Here is a 14,818-nt window from a genome sequence, read left to right as displayed (position 1 = left end):
TCTAAGAATGCGTGCATTCATATTTATATGCCCATCCGTGTGCAGCTATATAAAATGAGAATTGGGATCTTAACAGTCCACATTGCACCTAAACGTTTTAAATTTTAAGTCTGTCTTATCTATTTGGTTAGGTAATGCATTCACAAGATTCAGGATGGAAAATTACTGAAGTGTGGACAGTGGGAAATCTCCCTCCTGTCTCTGTTCCTCACCCACCCATTTCCCCACCCCCCAGGGAATGAATTTAAAACTTATTATTTTTTATTTTTTGTATTTTTTCCAAAGTTAGAAACGGAGGCAGGCAGACAGACTCCTGCATGCACCCGACCGGGATCCACCTGGCATGCCCACCAGGGGGTGATACTCTGCCCATCTGGGGCGTTGCTCCATTGCAATTGGAGCCATTCTAGCACCTAAGGTGGAGGCCATGGAACCGTCCCCAGCACCCGGGTCAACTTTGCTCCAATGGAGCCTTGGCTGCGGGAGGGGAAGAGAGAGACCGAGAGGAAGGAGAGGGGGAAGAGTGGAGAAGCAGATGGGCGCTTCTCCTGTGTGCTCTGACCGGTAATCGAACCCGGGACTTCCACATGCCAGGTTGATGCTCTACCGCTGAGCCAACCGGCCAGGGCCAAAACTTATTTTTAACTGTATTTTCCCCCTGAAACTCTTTTTAACTGCCTTTAGCTAAAAGTGTAAAAGATTGATTGTACTCATTATAGCTCATCATAGCTCTCAGCGAATCCCGAGAGAATTCCGCATGAACTTGAACCATAGTGCCCTCTCGTATGTATTGTAGTATTCAGGCCCTGTATTCCAGTTGATGATGCTGATGGACTTGGGGGCCAAGAGGGCAAGGGTTGACCCCTCGGGCGCGTGGCACTGCTCAGTCTGAACCACAGACTCTCTGTGCCCTGAATGAGCGGCTTTTCCTGGAGCCTCCGTTAAGCAGAACCCTCATTAAGCAGAGCTTCTCCTCTACCCACCTGTGTTTAAGGCAGAGAGACAAAAAGGTCAGAATAAACTGTTCTCAGTGATGCCATAGGTCATGACTTCTTACAATGGGTGAATAATTTGTGGTTTCAGTCAAATCAGGTTGGGCTGGGGGTGGGGGTAACCAGCCCAGTGGCTGATGCCTTACTGTGTTGGTAAAGCTGAGAATGAGGTTGGCAGATCCGGGCACTGAGTGCCACCCACCCCTCCCCGCCCGTGTGACTCTCTCTGAGCTTCAGTTTACACATCTGACTGTCAGGATTGCACAGTGCTGTCCAGTGGGACTTTCTGCACTGTCTAGTAATTACCTCACCTCATGAGGCTATGGATGGACCCCTTAAAATGGAGCTCGTGGGACTGAGGGCCTGAATTTAAAATTTTATTTCATTTTAAGTTGACGTTAAAGTTTTTGTAGCTACCTGGACAGTACAGTGCCAGTGTGTACCTTTCAGAATTTGAGGCTGTGGAAGGCCTAACAAGTAGGAATGGGAGAATGGGTGGTGAAGGCTCTTGGTGGTCCTGGGGCGACAAACCCAGAGAACTTCATGGAGGCCTAAACTTTGGAGTTATTCAGGCAGCCATTCAGCTCTATGCTGCTGCCTCCAGGAAGCCCTCCCCTTTCTCTCTCCCCAGCCAGGTTGACCTCTGTGTGAGTTTCCTATTTAGTGGTTCAACAGTACAAGTTTATTCCCTTACAGTTCTGGAGCTCAGAAGTCTAATGTGGGCTGTCAGGGGTGCGTTCCTGCTGCAGGCTCTAGGGGAGAACTCGTTTCCAGGCCTTTCCAGTTCTAGAGGCTGCTGCGTCCCATGGCTGTGGCCCCACGTCACGCTGGTCTCTGAAGCCTTCGTCTTGTTTTCTCTCTGACTCTCTTGCCTTGCTCTTCTCAAGACCCTGTGGTGACACTGGGCCCACGAGGATAACCCAGGATAATCTCCCCATGTTAAGAGCTTTCACTCAATCACATCTGTTAAGACCTTTTGCCGATAAGGTAACAGAGTCACAGGTTTTGGGGGTTAGGACCTGGGCATCTGTGAGGAGCGTTATTCCGTCTGCCATAAGCTCTTCCTCCTGGTGATCTCAGTGTTACTTCTTTGCAGTAGTCACCATCTGTGGCTCTGTCTGCTTCTCCAGAGCAGGTTCTGCCTCAAAACTTGTCTGCAAACCTGCCCTGAACCCAGCTGGCCCTGTGCCCAGTGGTGGGAGTGACCAACAGAATGGCAAGGCCCCCACACTCCGGAGACAGCTTGAGCGGAATCCCAGGTCTGCTAACTTGACCTCGGCAAATATCTTTGCTTTTTGAAGCCTCAGTTTACCTACCTCTAAAATGGGATGATAATATTATCAACCCTAGAAGGTCATTCATTGAATGGATCCCTTCAATGAAATAAAGTAAATTGATTTTATTTAATTAAGTGTATAGCCCTCGGCACAGTGCCCCACCCATGGGTAGCAGCTAATAACAGCAGTGGTCCTGCTTGGATTAATTGGGTGGGATGGAGAGTGTGGCCGACCAAGTTCAAGTCCTGGTTCCATCCCTTGAGCAAATTGCTAAACCTCCCCAGGCCTTATTGCATCCATCAAGTAGGTCTAATCTTACAACCCACCTCAGAGAGAGGATTAAATGGAAAATCCATTTAATGTGCCATTTGGCACAAAATCTGTGCCCAATTAGTGATTTGGTGATGGTAATTATTAATACTAGATGTTTCCAGGTCCCAGCACTTAATAGATTGGAGGACAAAGTAATTGAATGAGCTTGGAACCGCTCACTGGGGTCTGTCTCTTTCTGGTAGTGAGGCTGGGTATATACCTTCAGCCAAGGCCCTGGCTGTGTGCGAGGAGCAGGGCCTGTCGAACTCCGAGGCTGGCAGTGCCAGGCCCTAACAGGTTTACAGGGTGGTAGGAGCTGATCCAGGAGGAACAGGTTGCCTGCAGGACGTGGGAGGCACAGTTATCCTCCTGGGAAAACCAGGAGAGGACATGTCAACTATCACTGCAGGTCCGTTGCCATGGCAGCAATGGCTGGGGCGGGTGTTGTGCAGCGGCCAGGGATGGACCTGAGACTGTTTACGTCTCTGGGACAGGGGTTCAGTCCCAATCACCCTCCAGGTTTTCTTGCACCCTGGTTGGGCGGTGTTCTTTGGTGTTTACACTCTTTGGCACTTACCCCACCCCCCCCCCACCCCCCGATTCTCATCAAGGCGTGTGTAGGTGAGAGGCTGGTATTACAGCTTGGGCAGCCTTGCAAACAGTATCCACTTAGGCAGCCGCCCTTCCCCTCTCCCCAGCTGTGAAATGGGTACAGTTTGAGAGTAGGGAAGGGTGGACATCCCTGAATCAGCATCCTGAGTTCTTTGATCAGAGAGCTTTTCTTTTTTTTTTTTTTTTTTTTTTCTTTTTCATTTTTCTGAATCTGGAAACAGGGAGAGACAGTCAGACAGACTCCCGCATGCGCCCGACCGGGATCCACCCGGCACGCCCACCAGGGGCGATGCTCTGCCCACCAGGGGGCGATGCTCTGCCCATCCTGGGCGTCGCCATGTTGCGACCAGAGCCACTCTAGCGCCTGGGGCAGAGGCCACAGAGCCATCCCCAGTGCCCGGGCCATCTTTGCTCCAATGGAGCCTTGGCTGCGGGAGGGGAAGAGAGAGACAGAGAGGGAAAGTGCGGCGGAGGGGTGGAGAAACAAATGGGCGCTTCTCCTGTGTGCCCTGGCCGGGAATCGAACCCAGGTCCTCCGCACGCTAGGCCGACGCTCTACCGCTGAGCCAACCGGCCAGGGCCAGAGAGCTTTTCTTTTAAGTCTTAAAGAATTTGGGTCCTGTCTCCACCCCTCAAAAAAACATTGGACCAACTCATAATTCCCTCCATTAGACTTCATATTCTTTTTGTTTCTTCACTCTTTCATTTATCTCACATTTGCGGAAACCATCTATGTGCCGAGTCCACTGATAGGTGTTTTATACACGCCATCTCCTTTAACCCTTCGAGTCCTTTGAGGTAGGTCACATTGAACTTAATTTATCCATGAAGAAAACAAGCTTTCAGAGGTGAAGTGGCTTGTCAAAGGCACTATGTTCACTATGTTTACTTAGAAGACATTTGTCCACTTAACCAATTTGTACCAAACTCCCTGTGTTTTATAGGGAATGCTTTTGCCTTCATGTAACAGAAAACTACCTAACAATGGCTTAAATAGTACATCATCATTATTATTATTTTTACATAACATCAAAAATCCAGAGGAGAGTGGTTCAAAGTTAGTGTAATGGCTCAGCTATGTCATTAATATCTTTTCCATGCCACTACCCTTAAAGTAGCCCTTGTTACCTCATGGTCCCAAGATGGTTACCTTGGCTCCAGGCATCACATCTTTGTTCCAGGTGGGAAGAACAAGAGGGAGCACTACAAGCTGCATCGGCCTGTTTTATCAGCTAGCAAAAGCCTCCTTAGAAGTCTTCTAGCCGTTTCTCTTTCTGTCTCTTTTGTCAGAACTGGATCACATGGTCCGTCCTAGCTGCAACAGAGGCTAGGAAGGCTTGTCAGCTTTCAGGAGGGAAGCTGCCCGAGAGACTGCATCTGCAGCATTTCACTCCACTTTGCTGCTGATTTCCATAACCCTTGCACCATTATTTTATTTTTAAACTTTTCACTTTTTCAAAAGTTAAATAAAAATTTTAAATAACCTTTACGAAAATCTCTATTGTAAATAGCAAGCCAAGTGTCACTTGTCTTAAATAAAAGAAATAACAGCAAAATTGCACTCAATGAAAATAAAATTATGCTTTAAAATCTACCGCTATAGCTGATGGCCTGAGCTTGGGATTGTTTGCTCATTATTAAATTGGGAGATTAGCAGGTAATGGAGGTGGAGGTGTTCAAGTGGGACCAAGCAGAGAAGGCTCCCATGAGAGTCAGAAAAGAAACAGCTTTCACAGAGTGTCATTCACAGAAGCTTCATGCTGTTCCTGAATATCAAAGCCTCCTAAGCGTTACCTAAACCATCTTGTGTCTCACAGGGGCTGCCTCCCGCCTCGCCTCCGGTGAACCCAGTACTCTCCTATTCTGCCTTCCATGCGCCAGGCATTAAATAGGTTCTAGGAAGGGGAACCCTGAACGCAGGCATCTATGCGGCTGGGTTGGCAAGGGAGAAGGGCTGTAAATCTTGCAAGAGGGAGAACTTCAGGCTTATCTCTGATACAGGGTATTATAATCAGGTAAATTGCCAAGGGAGGTTGGAAGTCACCATGGCTAGGAAATCAGGATAGGCTTCCTGGAAGAAGTGTCCCTTAAAAGTGCTCTAAAAGGAGGGGTTTGATTTGGGCAAATAGAAATTGTGCTATGGGTAAAGGGGTCTCCATGGAGAAGGAAGAAATGAAAAAGACACTCAAGTCATGGGACCCGTTCAAGAATCTGGGACTGTAGACAGGGTCTGCAGTGTAGACCAGGTTACTTAGTTTTGGCAAAGTTCTTGACCTTGTCCAAAAGCAGAGGATGGGTAGGAGCCATTTATTTTAGAGTCAGAGAGCATCATGTTGAGACCTTCCCAGAGGCTGAGCTTTTTTCAGCTCTTGGGCCAAAATAAGCAAATTCCCTCAGAAATCTACTTGTACTTGGAGGGAGTGATATTTTTTTTCCTGAAATGCAGTATGCACTCCTCAGCCTCCCTAAAGAGGGAACATGTTGTGCTCCCATTTTTCTGAGTCCAGCATTGTCCCGTGTGTTGTGTTGAATGGAGCCTTGAAGTTGAATTTCCTCTGCTGGGAACATAAGTTCTTGGGCCGAGTCTTCCTTCCTGCCCCCTCGTGTCCAAGGCCAGGCCGGACATGGCCTCTGGGCTTGAGTCTCCTCTGTGAGCTGTTCTAATGGCCTTTGCAAACCTAACAGTCAGGTTTGTGATGATTGTGCTGTAAACTACAACCAGTGAGGGCAGGGCCGGCCAGGGGCCCTGGTTTATGGCTCATTAGACATCTTTATTGGGTCTGTCCAGGGGAGAGGTTGCGAACTCTGACCTCTGAAGCTTTGAAGTCAGCAGGGATGTATTTCCCTGAGGTGTGATGGTCTCTGCTGCATCTAGCAAAAGCTCTTAAAAAAAAAAAAAAAAAAAAGATGTATACCCTTTGAACCAGTCAGCCCACTTCTAGGCAAAATTTCTCCTGGCAAAGTAATTGCATGTGGGTGTTCATTGCAGGTTTTAGTGGTCAGTGATTGGAGTCAACCTAATGAACCAGCAGTAGGGGTTGGGTTTTCTAATAATGAGCTCTCTGTGTAGCAGAATACTACAGAACCGTTAGTACTGGCAGTATAGGTCAGTGGTTAGCAAACTGCAGCTCGCGAGCCACATGCGGCTCTTTGGCCCCTTGAGTGTGGCTCTTCCACAAAGGGTACTCCACTCTAATTAAGTTAACAACAATGTACCTACCTATATAGTTTAAGTTTAAAAAATTTGGCTCTCAAAAGAAATTTCAATTGTTGTACTGTTGATACTTGGCTCTGTTGACTAGTGAGTTTGCCTACCACTGGGCTAGGTTGTGCCGCTATGGATGTGAGAGATGTTCGTGATATAATTTGAAATTAACAAAAAAGCAAGTTCTTGAATAACATGCATGGTTTGATTTAATTTTTTTTTGACAGAAAAGTTCCTGTTTATATTGGAGAGGTACCCATTGATGTACCTCAGAATGCCAGGGTTTGGATTGTGAGAAACATTTTTGCTCATCTGCATTTTGTAAATTTTCTGTAGTTATCGTGTGGAGTGCCTGGAGAGATCTAGTGGAGCCAGAATAGTATAAGAGCTTTGGATGTTTTAAAGAGGGGAATGTGGCCCTGGGCATGTAGCTCAGTTGTTTAGAGCATCGTCCCAATATGCCAAGGTTGTGGGTTCAATCCCGGGTCAGGGCACCTGCAAGAATTAACCAAGGAATACTTAAATAAGTGGAACAACAAATCATTGTTTTATTCTCTCTCTCCCTTCCTTTTTCTAAAATCAATATAAATAAATAAATAAATAAATAAATAAATAGGGTAATGCCACATCCTCGGCTGAGTCTAGCACCGCAGGGGACTAAACCTTCCACAGTCTAGAGCAGGTGTCCCCAAACTCTTAACAGTCCAGATAGTAAATGTTTTAGGCTTTCTGGGCTAAACAGCTTCTGAGGCAGCTAATCCGCTCTGTCTTAATACCTTGGAAGAAGCCATAGATTGTGTATGTAAAGAAATGGGCTGTGTTCCAATAAAACTTTATTTATAAAAACAGGCAGTGAGCCAGATGTGGCCTGTAGACCACAGTCTGCCTGTCCCTGATCTTGGTAAAGACAAACAAACAAATGCAGCTTGATGAATGGTTTCAGTGAGTGCTGCAGCCAGTTCAGAAATAGCACAAATAGCAGGAAGGGGCAGGCCCAGGAAAACTGAAAAGGCGGATGTTTAAGTAGAGGCGTAAAGATAAGCTGTAACATTCTTCCTCCAGATGGGCAGTTGCACCTGGACAAGGGGGATAGGAGTGAAGCAGTTTGGAGGATGCTTTGCGGTGTCTAAAACACAAATTAGTACGTGAAAGGCTCTGAGGAGTCTTGCAGAAATCGGGCATACTCAGTTGGAAACAGCTCTCACTACTTTTGTCGACAGGGGAGTAAGAATTTTAGGTAGTTCCTCCATAATCCTGTATTGAGCACCTGTTGTTCAGAAGGAATCTGGGGGGTGGGGAGGGGGACCAGAAGGTTTTCGAGCACATATCTCGGAATCCAGAAAGCTGGGCTTCGTGGGGATGAGCTCAGTGCTCCCTGGGAGCGGATGAACTCACTGCAGAGAGAAGAGGGTAATACGGACCTGGTGAGTCTGGGGTTGAAGCCAGCTCAGAATTGCAGAATCTTTAAACTCATAGGGAATGAATTCAGTGATCCCTTGTTCAACCTCTTGTTTTACCAGTAGGGAAACTGAGGCCTGGAGCAAGTGTGTGAAGTATCTTACATTTGAACATCATAAAAAGCAGTTGTTGCAGTTAAGCCCGTGTGAAGTTTGGAAGAAATCTGACAGGGTGCGGGGTGAGTGTGTGTGGGGGGTACATCAGCATACACGACTCCAGCCGGCCCCGGTCACGGGCAGGTCACTTCCTTCCTCCAGTTCGATGGCCTCACCTGGAAGGCGGGGTCATGAGAGGACCCGCTTTGGATTGTCAAGGGGGCAAAATGAGGTCATTCTTGTAAAGCACTTGATACCATGCTTAATAAATAATAGTTATTTTTATTCTTGGCTTTTGAAAGTTCTGAAAATGGGCAGGAGAGAGCTGGAGAAGCTCGGATGGGGAGACTGAAAAAAGAAATCTATCTGCAAGAACAGCACTCATGGAAATAAAGTAAAAAGGAATTTAAAAGTGTACCAACAATTCCATCTCAGTTCCCTGACACTTTTTCCCCCCATCTGTCCCTTTTCTCTTCCTGACCTCAACCATAAACAACCTCTGCTGTTGTCATAGCCTTGAGTACAAAAGATATCCTGTCTGTTGACCTCCCCCAACAGGGGGAGCATTGGTTAGAGCATTGTCTGGATATGCCAAGGTTGTGGGTTCAATCCCCAGTGAGAACACGTACAAGAATCAACCAGTGGCCGGGCTGGTGGTGGTGCAGTGGATAGAGCGTTGAGTGCCGAAGTCCTTTGAAACCCAAGGTTGCAGGCTAGAGCCCGGGGTCACTGGATAAATCAACCAATGATTGCGTGAACGGGTAGAACAACAAATGGAGATTTTTCTTTCTCTCTCAACCATCCTTTCTCTTTCTCTCAAATCAATTAAAAAAGAAATATTTTTTTAAAATAGCTGCAGAATAAGACCACTATACACATCATTGAGATACTGTCACCTTTTGTGTAGGTGAGAATTATTTCTAGGTTTTTGCTTTTATACCCATGGCAACTGTCTTTTCTGATCACAAACTCAGGATGCACGGTGTGACGGGATTTTGTGTCACCTGTGGCGTTCTGGGCAGACTGGGGACTGGAGGTCTGTCTGCCTGCTACATTGCAACTTCTGTGACATTTCAGGAATCCCAGGTTTTGCAGGTAAGGGTTATCACCCTAAATCCAGGCTGCGTTATTGATGCGCCTGGATAGATCCCACTGCAGTGGGCACCTGTGTGGATGGCTTTCTCTTCCTTTGGATTCCTTCCATGGGATGTGTTTTTAGAAGTGGAATTACTGAGTTAAAAACAAATGTATGTTTGTTGGGGTGGGGGACATGGAGGGACGGAACTGATTTGTAGTCGGAAGCGTTGGACCCTAGCTGTGCATTTCACTAATGTGGGAACTTGTTCATTTTCTGAACTGCGTTTTCCTTGTTTGTAGAACAGTAATCATTTGAAAAGTGCAAGGTTGTTGAGAGCATGCAATGGAGCAGGCAAAAAGTGCACAGAGTCGCTGGTATGGTGCCTGACTCTTGATGGAGTTTCAAAAAAAATGTTAGCTGAAAGCAAATATATGCCAAATTGCTTTTATAACTTACATTGGCCCTGGGAGCAGATGAGCATCTCAATTTCCCCACACCCACGCCTGCATTGAATATTTTTATTTTCTTCTCTCAGGGATGCTCTCCCTTGAAGTGGTTTTTTTGCACACTATGTATAGTATGGTGGTCAGACCTTAGGAATATTGCTGTGGACTGGACCCACGTCTCTCCTAGCCAGGAGCTTCCTGTCTAATGGAGAAAACAGATGCACTTACCATGTGTGTGATCACTGCTGGGAGTTAGATACCAGAGCACCAGGAGGCACCTAACCTCATGCTGGGTCATCAGGGAGGGCTTCCTGGAGGAGGTGGCAGCTTGGAGCTTTAAATTGAGGGGTGATTGGCCAGGTAGGAGGAAATGGCGGTGTAAAGGCTTGAAGGTGAAGAAAAGCACAGTGCGTCTTTTGACTTGTCTGGGGTTCATTATGCTGAAGTAAGTATGTGAATGCTTGTGAGAGAGAGACAGACAGATGGGGAGGTATCGCTTATTAGACTGAAGCTGGTGAGATGAAGAGGAGCCAGATCCTGCTGGTCCTCAGGCGAAGAGTTTGATCTTTATCCCGAGGTCAGTGGGGAGACTGCATGGGCTCTGCGCAGGGGAGTAACACGATGGTGCTTGCATGTCAATCACCCTGGCTGCTGCCCGGAGAATAGATGGGAGGAGGCCCCAGCAGAGACAGGAATGCCGGTGAGGAGACCAGCTTTAAATGTCTCTTCCTGTTGAAGTTTTCCCTGGCTACTCTTTCCTTTATTGTCATTTATCTAACATTCGGTATATCTTGCTTATTTATGTCCGTTGTCTGTTGCTCTCTTCTTGAGTGTCAGCCCCCTAGGATCAGGGCTTTCTGGATGTCTTGTCCCCAGCACCTGGCCCAGACTCTGGTACATAGTTGCTGCTTGTTAATTTAAATAATTGCGTATTAGAATGAATGAATAAATGAATGAGCTACGGATGCAGCCATGGGGGTTCAGAAGAGAGATTGCCTGTATTTCAGTGACAAGACATTGAGCCCTTTCCATCTGGGGCCCGTGGGTGGATGAACCACAAATTTCCTGCCATCCAGCTCTCCTGGGAGGACACGGGCATGCACGTGGCCCTTTGCACAGTGCATCACTTAGGTTTGCAGACTTGGGAAGCCCATGTCACATTCCGGAAGACGCTGGAAGGTGTCAGGACTGGCTCTCACCCCTCACCAGATGGTGGCATTCCCGGGAAAGGGCACCCAGACAGAGATGATGGCTGAGTGAATGACTGGTGAGCTCCCAGATCGGATTTAAGGGTGTAAATTATGAAGAGTTGGCAACAGCTGTTAGAATGAATCAATGACTCTGAATCTGAGCAAAAAGCTGCCAAACTGTTTGGTTTTGAAAGGAAGTGCTCCTCTGGCCTTCTCCCTGTGTGGTTTACTCGGATTTCCCAGGAGACTGTGAGCTCTGTGGCTGCCCCCTCAGCCCCAGCACCAAGCCCAGAGCCTGGTTTGAGGAAGGAAGGTCAGCAGGATGGACGAATGAATGCTCTTTGAATGATGCCTGTCTAATTTCAGCAGCTATTGGTCTTGGTGACTCAATTCCCAGGAAAGAAATGGTTTTCTCTGCATCAAATTGCAGGAAATGGAATTTTAAATTTTGCAAATCAATTCAGGAGAATCAATCCTGTGGACTTGGCAGGTTTAGCGAGAGCAGAGACATGCCCATTACCAACCCTCTCTGCTTGAGGTGCTTGAGGGTGTGGCTGACAGCCTCTGTCTCCTGGTCTAATGCCTCCTCCTGACACCCTGGGTCAGCTTTGTTCCCCACCTGTCCCCCAGGGCGACCTCCATGGTGATTAAAACAGAACTGGTTCAGGCCCTGGCCGGTTGGCTCAGTGGTAGAGTGTCGGCCTGGCGTACAGAAGTCCCGGGTTCGATTCCCGGCCAGGGCACACAGGAGAAGCGCCCATCTGCTTCTCCACCCCTCCCCCTCTCCTTCCTCTCTGTCTCTCTCTTCCCCTCCTGCAGCCGAGGCTCCATTGGAGCAAAGATGGCCCGGGCGCTGGGGATGGCTCCTTGGCCTCTGCCCCAGGCGCTAGAGTGGCTCTGGTCTCGGCAGAGCGTCGCCCCTTGGAGGGCGTGCCGGGTGGATCCCGGTCGGGCGCATGCGGGAGTCTGTCTGACTGTCTCTCCCCGTGTCTAGCTTCAGAAAAATACAAAAATAAATAAATAAATAAATAAAATAAAAAAATAAAACAGAACTGGTTCACACTAGGCACCCCACATTTCTTTGGGGAGCTCTTGTTTCCCCGGCTTTGGCCATAGCACGAATAATTCCAAAAACAAGCGAGGCTAGTCCAGGCAGGCAGAGCACCTTAGCCACTGTGTGAAGGGGCTTCCGAAATGTTTCGGAAGAGACCACCATCTCTTAAATAAAGCAGAACATATGGGATGCATTTAAAGTAAGATTTTAAAGCATATATTTCAGTAAGTTTCTTTGTATTTTATAACGGGTTACATGAAAACCTGAGAACCCTGGGGTTTTCTGGGTTTGGGAAAGACTTCAAAATTTGTTATTTAACCATTCACTATGGTGGTTTAAAAACTTTTTTTCTCCCTTTGTTAATTGATGCATTAATTAATTCATGGATTTGTCCATGCAACCATATTTTTATATATGAGGCATTTGCCAGGAATTTTAAATGGAAACTTGAGAGGAAGCCCAGAAATGTTAAGCAGATTACAGATAACAGAGATGCTGCTCTGGTTAAGAGGGGTGCAGACCAAGAGGGTCTTTCTCTTGTCCTTCCCTTTTTTCCTTCTCTGCAGTATGGCTACTGGAGATGGCTCAGTGGTCTCCAAGTGGGGTGACATTTGTACCTAGGTCAGCAGTGGTCACTCTGGGTGACTCCCCCTCCCAGGAAAAGCCATACAGAGAAGCATTCATTCTGCATTTGGGGAGATAGACTGGTGTGACAGTGTGGGGTTAATATGGTCACAGCAGGTGTCGGGCAGTGGCCGGTCCTAGACAGCGGTTCTCCTCCCTGTGGTCCAGGGAAACTGGTGGGCTCTCCTGGTGAGGCCAAGTGTCCAGCCAGACTCTGCACAGCTCGAGTTCTGTCATCCGTAGCGGTTGACCTGTGACCCCCATAGACTGCCAGCCCCAGAGAAACTCATTATACGTCCTAGAGCAGTGGTTTTCAACCTTTGGCTACTTGGGACCCATGAAAATAGGAGAATTATTTCAGGGATAGCAAAGGCAGAAATCACCCGAGCATAAGCAAATTCGACTGAGATCGCTGAGTTTGTCATCTTCATATAGCATCAGGGAGGTTAACTCTTTCGTGGACCAGCACGAAATTTCTGGCAGACTGGTCTGTGGACCGGTGGTTGAATAACACTGTCCTAGAGTGTTTAGTGTCATGAAACGTGACATCTGTACAAAGATCTTAGAAGAGTAGGGAGCAGGGCCAGAAGAGTATTTCTTCGTTAATTTATCTATTGACTCAGTACTGTAATTATGTAGTTGGTGCCATTATATGGCAGACCACTGTGCTGACTACTAGGGACTCAGGGTGCCCTCTGGGGACTTGCCATGGAACGGGAAAGACTGATGTGGAGTATCATGCTCTATTCAGCATGACTGTGTAGTCATGATGAGGCCTGTCGAGTATGTGTGGGGCTCTGTGGACATGTAAGAGGGAGACTGCACTAGATTGGATAGGGACAGGGATGCCTGAGCTGTGATCTCAGGGGTAGGCCTGTGTCTGAGCAAATGGGGTCTCTCAGGAGCAGGCACAGCATGTGCAAAGGCCCTGAGGAGGCATTTGAGAACCTCCAAAAGATTCAATATACAAACACTACTGAACAGAAGAACCAGAAGAAACAGCTTCCAGATCAGCCAGCACCTTGAATGTTCGTGAGTCACCTCCTCTAAGCCAAGGGAGTCTTCCGGGACCACCGCTCCTGATTCTAGCAGTTCATCCTCTTGGTCCCCTGCTCCCATGTACCTACCCCTTTATAAGCATTCGTATGTGTGTGTTTCTCACACAGACTTTGGGTTCTCCAAATGCAGGGATATTTCTTATTGGCCTCTGTGCACATAGTAGGCGCTGAATAAACACATATCAGGGAAACTGGGTAGGGGATTTTGGTTGAACACCTACTGTGGACTCCACACTCTTTATGCACATGTATCCATGAGGCTGCAATATTGAAAAGCCGAAAGGAGCATGAGTCTGACAGGTTGGAGGAGACGCCAGCGGACGCGGCTGGAGCGCCAAAGCTTCCTCACCGTCTGTGCACATACCGCCGGAACCCTGGAACTGAGGCTGCTGCCCTGTGTCTCCCTAGACCTGCTGGAAGCCAGCCTGCAGGGACAAGCCTTCTCTCCCCCGCTGGCTCCTGCCATGGGAGTGTGGGGACAGCCCCGTTCCCGATGAGATGAGATGTGACACCGCCGGCTTTCTGTTGCAGTCACACGTCCCCAGCCAGAGCCTGCCAGCTCTGGTAAGTGGGGCTGGAGCACCCAAGGGGTGGAGGATGCCTGTGGCTTCTGTCAGGGAATTTTTATTCTGTCCTTTGAGTCATATTATTCCCCTGTGTCTCATGTCCAGGCTATGTTTGCATCCTGGAGCAGGGTTTCCAGAGGTCATGGGGGGCTGGCCCTAAAGGTGAAGAGCCATCCTGATCTGGGGCAGGACCTGGTGTCACTGTAGGTAGAATTCTCCCTTTCTCAGAGTCCCCGGTTCTCCATATCTGCCTCTCTCTCTTGCTTCTAGCGTGTCTAGACAGTGTTCTCCGGCTGGGGAGAAGGAAATCTGTTAGCACCACTGAGCGTGTAAGGAAGAAAAAATATCAAAATCTGTCTGCTGCTTTTTCCTGCAGGCTGCTGAGTGAGTCAGAGCCGGAGGCGGCAGTGCAGGGCCCCGGGAGGGGAAGCGGGAGGCTTGCGTTGAACTAAAATGCCTCCAACTGTTTGTCCGTGTAGATGGGGGTACCCTGGGGCTGTGTCTGGGGAAAAGGAACACTGGTGTGAAGGTGGGGTAAGAGCGGGCAGGAATCAAGAACAGCCACCTGTCTGGCACTTTTTAAGACCAGAAAGGAATAAAACTCAGTTTTAAAAAAGAGGCAGTGCTGAAATGTGTTGAGGATTTGAGGTCAAGCTTCAGCTGTGTGATGTAGGCAAATCAGACCACCTCTCTGGTCCCTTTCCCTTTATCTCTGTAATGGAGATACCGATAATATATATACTTGCCTCTTGGGGTTGTTGGAGGATTAATGAGAGAGGAAGTCTCCTGCCCTGGGATAGCTGGTCGTTCATAGCCGGACAAACAAGGGGCTGTGTCTGAGCTGCAAATGA

At 48.0% G+C, this 14,818-nt stretch overlaps 1 protein-coding gene across 15 annotated transcripts in view; it reads left to right on the top strand.

Moving 5' to 3' along the window:
- The window catches only part of KIAA1671 (KIAA1671 ortholog), a 178,258-nt gene that overhangs the window by 35,106 nt on the left and 128,334 nt on the right, over positions 1 to 14,818 (top strand). For 8 of the 15 annotated variants that reach the window (XM_066260287.1, XM_066260292.1, XM_066260289.1 and 5 more), the window contains exon 2: positions 13,810 to 13,965. The exons of the other annotated variants lie outside the window; for them this stretch is intronic. The gene's annotated coding sequence lies outside the window, so the exon portion shown is untranslated. The remainder of the gene's footprint in view (positions 1 to 13,809; positions 13,966 to 14,818) is intronic. 15 annotated transcript variants of the gene reach the window in all.

This window comes from Saccopteryx bilineata, chromosome 2 (assembly GCF_036850765.1).
Source record: "Saccopteryx bilineata isolate mSacBil1 chromosome 2, mSacBil1_pri_phased_curated, whole genome shotgun sequence".
Lineage (NCBI taxonomy): Eukaryota > Metazoa > Chordata > Mammalia > Chiroptera > Emballonuridae > Saccopteryx > Saccopteryx bilineata.
Note: the sequence above shows the minus strand (reverse complement) of the source record. Positions and strands in the feature narration are given on the sequence as shown.